Genomic DNA, 9,523 nt, shown 5'->3' on the forward strand with positions numbered 1-9,523 from the left:
GAAAGAGCTGCAGCTGGTGTTGACCTGTCCATTTGAAAAGATTTATATCTTAAGGGCGCCTCGTGGCAGCCGGGCAAAGGTCACGGCCCATCCACTTCCGCTTCTTGACGCAGCACGTTCCTTGGGCGGCACGTGCTCGCCGCGCGACGGTCTGCCTGCAGTGCAGAGCTGACACGCGGGGCAGGCCTGACTTTGCCACCTGCCTCTTTTGTATTCTAATGTTCTTCTTCCATACATGCCAACATTGTAGAACAGTAAAGTGGGACATTTCAAGAAACACAATGGAAGACTTCTTCCATTGACCAATGCTGGTCAACAGAAGAAGTCTTCCATTGACCAGCATTGAAGCCGAGGCAATTCAGACGGGAGACATTCAAAATAAAGCAATTTTTGGTTTAAAAAATCGTGAGTCCCCCGCCTTGATTGGGTCTATTGACATGTATGTTACTTTGCTGCACCGAGTCACAGCAGAACAGTATGTAGTTTGCTTTTAATTGTTGGCGCAAAAAATGTGAAAATATAACATATAGTCACTGCCGAAAGTAAAAATGGGTTTATACTGCACTGACTTTCAGTGGTTATTTAAGAAAGTACGAGAAGTACAACTTTTCCACAAGTACTGCAGATCCATAAGATCACAGTGGACGACTTCCTGCCAAAGTCAGTATGGGACAACAGATCGAAATCATTTAAGAGCAAGCATTGGCAAAGCAGAGGTCTCGCCTTCTGGACCCATTGACTTAGGCTGCAGGCAATGAGGCTTGCAGATGTTGTGCTTTTGGTGATGCTGTGCACCTTAACCTTGAGAAAAAAAAGAAAAATGCATGATGAAGCAGCAGCTTCATTTCATAGACACACACAAAAATGATATGTTGAAGAAAGAAAGGTAGCAGGGGGGGTGGCTGGGTGGAGGAACAGGTTATATAATAGAAAACACAATACTCTATTAATTATTATTATTATTATTACTATACTCATTTGTATGGCGCTTCAAATCATCCCCAGGGGGATCTCTCGGCGCTTGAGAAGATGGCACCAATGAGCAGCATAAACTTAAAACAGCCAGGTCTAGAGCATTTTTTTGAATTACACACCCTTATGGTGTAGTGAGCTATACTCGAAAATAGTAATAAGCGCTATACAAATACTATAATACAATTGATAAACTACGTTTTTTAGAAAGCATGGGCCAAGTCTATAGGATTGATGCTTGCCCTAAAATGCTGACAATAGCAGTCAAGCACAAACATCAGTCCTTTTTCAATACAAGAGGGTTGCTTAGTGATATAATGCATGGATGAGAAAGGATTAACAGGCTGTTCATTTAAAAATCATGCAGTGCAGCAAACAACCTTGCTGCGCTGCTTGATTGGGAAAGAGCAGTTATGCACCGTACTTAACATTATACTGTGCGTTCCTGTCATTTCCCAGTGCTGGCACACCATGCGCGGCCTAGCGCCAATTGTGCAAGGGTGCCTGTGTTGTAAACAGAATTGTTTTTGTTGAGGAAGGGACACCTTCTTGCACAAAAACAATCCTCTGAGGCACCACACATTGAAAGAGCAAAAAGCAAGGAGCAATAAAGATATTTTTCCTCGTTACACCTCCTCTAGGGATGCATAGCTTATTGATGCATTCCTAGGTCTACCAGTAATGGTAAATCTGGGAATACACCAAAATCCATGGGTGATACATGGGAACATCTACACTCCACCCATGGAGAGCCTCCCTGGGGCAGAGTAACACAATGCAGAGATTTGTGCAACGTTGCGTTACTCTAGATTTATCAAGCTATGCAAGGTGGCTTTGCCTGCCTTGATAAATGTAACTTAAAACTTGTGTTGCTCATGACCCCCATTATGTGGCGAAAGGGCGAGCCAACTCGTTAATCCGGTGGGCGCTGTACTTATAATAGTAAGACAAAATGGCCACAGAGAATTCCAAGGCGGGAGTGACCTAGTCTCATAATAGTTCACAGAGGTGAAGCTTTGACTAGTCGTGTACCTTTGGACCAGCTGAAGTCTCCTCTAGCTGATATTTAAACTACAGTTGTGTATAATAGTGACATAATAAAGGTCCCGCATTGAGGAGCTCCCACCCACCACCAAGCTCCTCAGCACAGTTCCCAGGCCTGAGAGCTCCTGAGTAAGTCGGGAGGGGCCCCGCTCCATTGCTGGGGGGCACCATCAAGTTTTGTTACACCACTAATGTATAAACCGTTATGTGGTAATTGCAAGAATAAAAAGACATGAGAATGCTCAGGGCTGGTTCATTGGGAAACATATGGGAAATGCCCACGGAAGGCTTGGCATAGGAGGCGCAAGGAGAGGCGGCCAGGGTTCACCACGACGGGCGGGGGTGAGCTACGTTTGCCACAGAGATCCTAATAGCTCTGCTGTCCAAGGTAGCTTCGATTCTGGCAGCGCCATTATGGAAGTGGAAGACACACAAGCAGGTCTTGACAAAGGGAAAAGCCCAAGGCATTTATGCATTTATATTGTAGAATAGATTTTGTTTTGTACTATTTACCACGCAAGGTTATTCTTTTTGTTTGAAGAAACAGATTCCATTTAGAGGAAATTTGCTTTAAAATACATCCACAGATTTATGATAAGCACATCAGTTTTGTGTATGCAAAATTTATAATTTTGATTATGCTCTCCGCCAACTGATTTGCCCGCCATCGCTATCCTCTGGGGTCTTCCTCAAAGTTGCAATCAATATATTGTTTGATATAGAATATGGTTTTTAGAATCTCACACATGCTATAAACATATATTCATGGTAAGATAGAGATCTGGAGAGACTCCTTGAGTGAAGTGAAGACTTCACATACACTTGAATTGATATTAGAATTGGGGCAGGTATACAGGAAGATTTCCCAACTATATAGAGCTTTGAAACCTGATAAAAAGACACGCCTGACAGTGAGACAAATGTAGGAAGAAGATACACAAGGGCCCAACCGAGATGGGGAATGGAACATGAATTGTGCCCAACTAAAGGGAGTTTCTAGGGATGCAAGGTTTAAGTAAATATGGTTTGGTTTATTTAATTTACGGAACTAAACTCGTTAAAACTTAAACTAACTTACCCCAAAAAAGACTTCTGTGTGCAAAACATCATGAGATGATTCATTCATTCAAATGATCTGGTGTGGTGGGACCATAGCAAAATAATTGTAGGAGGTGGTGGTGAGTCTACAACAGACAACCAACATTAAGCTTCTGATTTCAGCATTTCCTAATGGGGATCCTAGCTAAGCCCAATAAGAACATACGCTCTAAATTAGAAAAATCTGGAGTTGGTCCTAAGCGCCAATTAGTTTTTCGCTGGCTGCACGTCTTAGACTTTATAGCAGAAGCACAGGCTAAGGCAACACATATGAGTGGTGAGAAGGGGTGAGGGCATTTGAGGACTTAGCAGAGGGCAGATAAATTATGATTATTGTCCCCTGGCCCCTCCTTGCTTCTGTTTGATCCATTGTGACTACTGCATTCTGTCACAGTAGGCGATAAGTTATTGCAGTACATATTCCAGGTGTTATCAGTTAGAGTAGGGGATATATATATATATATATATATATATATATATATATATATATGAGTAATCCACAAATCCCGGTAAAAGAATTTCGGTCTGTCACCGGCGGTCCGAGTTTGGAAACCGGATTTCCAAGAATATTCACTCCCAACAATCTCACGTATCTTAGAGAAATACTCAAACTCCAAAGTAGAATGCAGAAAGTTTTATTCACAAGTGCAAAGCGACGCGTTTCGCCATTACGGCTTGTTCACGCTCGAAATCACAGTGAAACACATCAAGTTTAAATTACATAAATTAGATGATGGACAAGTCACAACAAAGTAATAGTAGCAAATTTCATTACTTTGTTGTGACTTGTCCATCATCTAATTTATGTAATTTAAACTTGATGTGTTTCACTGTGATTTCGAGCGTGAACAAGCCGTAATGGCGAAACGCGTCGCTTTGCACTTGTGAATAAAACTTTCTGCATTCTACTTTGGAGTTCGAGTATTTCTCTAAGATACGTGAGATTGTTGGGAGTGAATATATATATATATATATATATATATATATATATATATATATATATATAGCTTGGAATGTCTTGTATCAGTGCATAAGTGCCATGTGAGTCATGTTTCTTAGCGTTTTGGTGAAGTTTGTCGGGCATGTTGAAAGGAAAAGTTTTTTTGAGGTCAATAGAAAATAGTTCTCATAAGAGGCCATCCGGGTTGAGCTGTCAGATGAGTAGCAGCTACAATTATTTGTAAAATGTTGCCTGGCCCAATACTGTTTTCATGCAGGTTTTGACGACAGCCTCATCACTTTTCAAAATATGTGTGTTGTGTGAAAGTGGGACCTCAGGACGCCATGTGTAGCGTCATACTCAGTCTGGGCACTTGTCATTGACTATGCCATACATGGAGAGTAGTTATTATTGTCTTTATTCTTCAGCTTGTAAACAAGAACTCAACATTCTTAACCTGCATTCACTTCATTATCCTTTAACGCCTACCTCACTGGTTTACGGAGTCCATTGGGAATCAAAAGAGTTCCTTCATTCTTTATTTATACAACTCTAGATCTCCCCCTTTTTTAAAGTTACAACTTTTTTTATAAGTAAATAAATACATGAATAAATACATACATATTTACATATAAAATTATAACTCTTCAATGATCCTTTGTTGCGCTCGAGTCACACAGCCTGATCGGGTCATCAGAAATTGGGAGCTGGCAGTCAAAGTGCCAGTGATCTGCATAGCTGAGGTGGAGACAACACCAGTCTCTGGATTATCCATGGTCTGTCCAGACCCAGTCTCTACAGTGACTTCGCTGTTTGGTGAGTGATGAGCCACATGTCTGAAGTGAGAAGAATCTCTTGTAAGGGACTTCCTAGAATGTTGAGCAGTCACCCCATGTCCTTTGGCGGTTGTGACAGTAAAGGACTCAGTCACGAAAGGGGAATCAGATATTCGCTTTCTAGATTGTCGAACTAGTTCGCGATCTTCTCTCTTGAAAGTGATATCTTTCACATGCCAGCGCTTGTCAGCATAGATTTACATTTTTCGATTGGGACCAGAATCCTCTGCATAAATGCAAGCTTAAAGCCTGCTTCCCACACTATGGACCCCCTCCCATCCACAATAGTACAAAAACTCAACCACATCATTGTTCCTTTCTGGACAAAAATATACAACTCCCCTCTCATGTCAGGCTGTGTCACAGACTCCCTTCAACTAGGACAAATCACACCCATACTCAAGAAACCAGGGGCCCACCATAACGATCTCAACAACCTCAGACCTATCTCCAACCTCCTGTTCCTAGCTAAAACCATGGAGAGGTGCGTTCTTCAACGACTTAACAAACATATTGATGATTTCAACCTCCTCAACACCTTTCAATACGGATTCAGTAAAGGTTGAAGCACCGAAACAGCTATGCTCAATATTTCAGACGATATCCACAGAGCCTTAGATAAAGGTAAAGCTTGTCTTCTCATCCTTATTGACCTATCAGCAGCTTTTGACACAATAAATCATCCAGCTTTACTTGAGAATTTGAAGAGGCGCTCTGGCATTAATGGCATAGTACTAAAATGGTTCACTTCCTACCTTCAGCACCGTTCACAACAAATTAAAATCTACTCCTGTCTGTCCATGCCAACACAAGTCACACTTGGGGTCCACAAGGCTCGATCCTCTCCCTATACCTCTTCAATCTCTTCACGGAACCCCTTACAAGCATTATGTAAAAAGCAGGAATGAAATATTACCTCTATGCAGATGACACACAAATCTACTACAAAATCAAATCACCCAGTGACATCCGACACCTCAATGTCACACTAACTAAGATCCAAACTTGGTTTAACGCAAACCACTTAAAGCTGAACCCGGACAAAACGTAATTAATACTGTTATTAGACCTGGCACCTTGGCGTGAGTTTCCCTTCCACTTTTTGATGATGTGCCTCATTGTGTTTTGTTGGTGTTAGCTGCTCAGGGCACTGTGCCACTGCTAATCAGTGCCACAGTGCAAGTGCTCCCTTTTGAAAAGTGTGTACATTGATTGGTGTCCATGTTTGGCCTATTTGGTTTACTACCAACCCCTAGTAAAGTGCACCAGGAGCGCTAGGGCTTGTAAATGCAAATGCTGCTGGTGGGTCTGCAGCACTGGTTGTGCCACCCACAGAAGCGGCCTAGAAAAATGTGTCTAAGGTCTGCCATTGCATACCCTGCGCGCGGTCTGGTACTGTCGCGCTGACTGCGCAAGTGCACCCACTTGCCAGTCCCTAAACCTTCCCTTAACTACATATTAGTCACCCCTCTGGTAGGCCCAAGGGCAGGGTGCATTGTAGGCATAAGGTAGGACATGCCCTGATGTGTGTGGCATGTCTTAATAGTGAATTACAGCCATTTTCGTTTTTCACTATTGAAGGCTACCTGCTCTCCATAGGCCAGAATGGGCTGCTGGAATTACTACACGCTGTAATCCCAGTGGACTCAGAGAGCATGGTAGAAAGTCAAGTTTAGTATGCCTGAACTCAGAATAATAAAATACTTCTTTTAGTAAAGTTTATTTTAATATCCTGTGTTTGTAAATACTACTTTTAGAAAATTAGTATTTACTGACCTGGCCATTTCAGTCCGCCTCTGCGCTGTGTGTGTGTTCTGCCTAGCAACAGTGAAGAACAGGGCTGGGGAATTCCAGGGGACAGGCTGGCTGCCAGGTGGTGGGTAGAGAGATTACACCAGGATAGGTGGGAGGAGTACACCTTTGACTCTGAATAGACCTGTGCTCTGCCACCACAAAGCCTGCTCTGCCACCACAAAGCCGGCTCCGCCCCCTGTGGAGCGGCTGATGTCTCTGCCCTGCTGCTGAAAGGAAAGAGCAGAGTCACCACAACAAAGTGCTCCAAAACTGGACTGAGCCAGGCCCAGGCCCCCTGGCGACAAAGAACAAAAGAATTGTGCTATAAAAGAAGGAGCCCTGCTCCTAAGAAATCAGATCCTGTTTGCGCCAAGAAGAAACTCTGCCTGAAGGAGAAGGACCTGGAGAAGCTGAAGGAGGAATACTGTCTCTCTGCCTGAGAGACTGACCTGCAGTGGGTGCCTGTCTGCTGGAAGGAGAGGAAAAGACTGAAGGAAAAGACTTTGCATCAACTTGGGCTTTCAAACAATCTCCAAGGGCTTGCTTGTGAACTTGCCCCCTGAACTGCGCCCCAGGAACAGTGGGCGCTACTTTTCCCCCAGAAGAGGAAAGGCTGCTGGAAGCGATCCTGTGACGCTGACCCCTGAGGACCTGGTGCCCCTTATCTGAGCCCCGCGACATCTGCTACCGGGGCTACTGCGAGCACCGCAAAGACCTGTCCAACTGGTCCAAGCACCGCACGCAACTGCCCCCCGAGCCGTAGCTCGCACCGCGAAGAAAGAAACTCATCCTGCTCCAAGCGCTGAGCCTCTGCAACCCCTCTGGCCGTGGAAGCTCCTGTGAAGACCGGCGACGCACTGTGTGTCCCCTTCGTGAAGCTGACAGCGCGACGCGCTGAAAAGATTGTCCCCGAGCTGCCCTCCTGCTTCTGCCCGTGATCCTTTGGCCGAGACCGTCCTGAAGCACCCCACGAAGCACCGCCGCCCACTGCCTCAGAGGGACGACAACGCGACGTGGGACGCTCCTGCAGGGACCCCTGAAGCTGCTGTGATCACCCCTGTGCGAGAAATACGGTACTGTGTGCGAGTGCGCTGAAGTACGACCCGTCCGCTGCTTTGTTCGGGCCGTACTAGCGCTGTAGACCCGCTACGCGACGAACGCATGAATTGTGAGCCTTTGTACGGATCAAAATCAGCTGTTCGCATCGTCCCAACGGAGGTAGGGCTCGTCCCGCTTTAAACACATTGACGGCACTCACGTGGGAAGTGTGAGCTTTGGCAAGAGGCGTACCGGACGTGTACGACGCGTACCAACGAAGGTACGGTCCGTACGGTTCACGTCCCGAGTACGCGTGCTCACGCGAGAAGCGTGAGAAACGGCAAGTGACGTCCAAAACCTCGTACGAAGCGTACGCAAGGCGCTACGAAGCGCACAGACACCTTAAAGAAGCTATTTTGAGTATAATTTGGCCATTTTAAGAACTGTGGACTGCCTGAAAGCCTTTGAAAGTAACTGGAATGTTATTTATACAAGAGAACTGTATTTTGACAACCTGCCTAAAGAAATCTTTTATATAAAGAACTTTATTTTAATATAAATACAGCCTTGTGTCTTTGTGTGGTGGGGTGGTGATTATTGTGTGGGACAACTTGAAAGCTTAACCTAATGCCCTCTGGAATGTAGCCTGACTGCTCGCGCCACATTACCTAGAGGGTGAGCAGGGGTTATTTTTAAAGAGGTAATCCTACGCCCTGACTTAGATGAAAAGGGTCCCTGCTTGTCGCAAGTGCATAGCTGTGCCAACCAGAGAACCCGGATTCTAACATTGGTGGCAGCGGTGAGGATTTACGGATTTGCGTTCTTGGTGTCTGCGCAGTGATTACTAACCATTGCACGGTGAAGACAGTCCAGTAGCTTGAACCACAGAACTTTTTTATTATTTAATTTCGCTTGCCAAGTAAAGAAGATCCCTTGTGTTTGAAGCCATGCCGGGCTCAAACAGCACAGCTTCTGAAGCCTCTGAAAGTGGAGAATTAGTATGCGATAAATCCAAATTGGACAGCTACTCGAAAACCCAGCTCGAGCGTTTCTGCAGACAGCTCAAGGTCCCACGTAAAGGATGCAGCTCAAATCAGACTTCCTAATGGCGATGAGAGCCTGGATAGAATCAAGGGGTGCAGCTGAGGATGTTGTACCTGAGGAAGTTGACCTAGTGGAGCCAGCGGAGAGCATCCACAATGCTTGCAGAGGTCTGTCACCAGAGGAGCTGGCAGACAGACAGGCCGCAAGAGAGCAAGAAGTCACTTTGGCAAGGCTGAAATTAGATGGGCAATTGGAGCAAGAAAGCAAAAAACTGGCTCTGGAGGAAAAGAAAATGGCTCTTGAAGAAAAAAAGATTCTGATGGAGCACGACGCAAGAATGAGGGAGCTGGCGATAAAAGAGAAAGGTTTGGAAAACACTCCCTCTGGTGGCAGCGCAACGCCGGTGCAGGTAGAGTCAAGGGTGTACATGCCAAAAGATGTAGTTAAGGAGTACTTTAAGAATGATGACATAGGGCAGTGGTTTAAGGCCTATGAGGTAGCCATGTCTTCCCACCGGGTCCCTTAGAGAGGTTGGGGAGCGGGGTTGTGGGGACGGTTCCTTAGTGAGGGGCAGGACACACTTTTAGATTTGCCCTCTGACATGTATAATTCTTACCCCCACATGAAGGAAGCTTTAAAGAATAGATAAGGGCTCACTCCTGAATTATATAGACAGAGGTTCAGGGGGTGTACCAAGATTGTGGGGAGTACGTATGTGGAGTATGTGACCTTTTTCTGCAGAACACTGGATGGCTGG

Source organism: Triturus cristatus, chromosome 3_1 (genome assembly GCF_964204655.1).
Source record: "Triturus cristatus chromosome 3_1, aTriCri1.1, whole genome shotgun sequence".
Taxonomy (NCBI): Eukaryota; Metazoa; Chordata; class Amphibia; order Caudata; family Salamandridae; genus Triturus; species Triturus cristatus.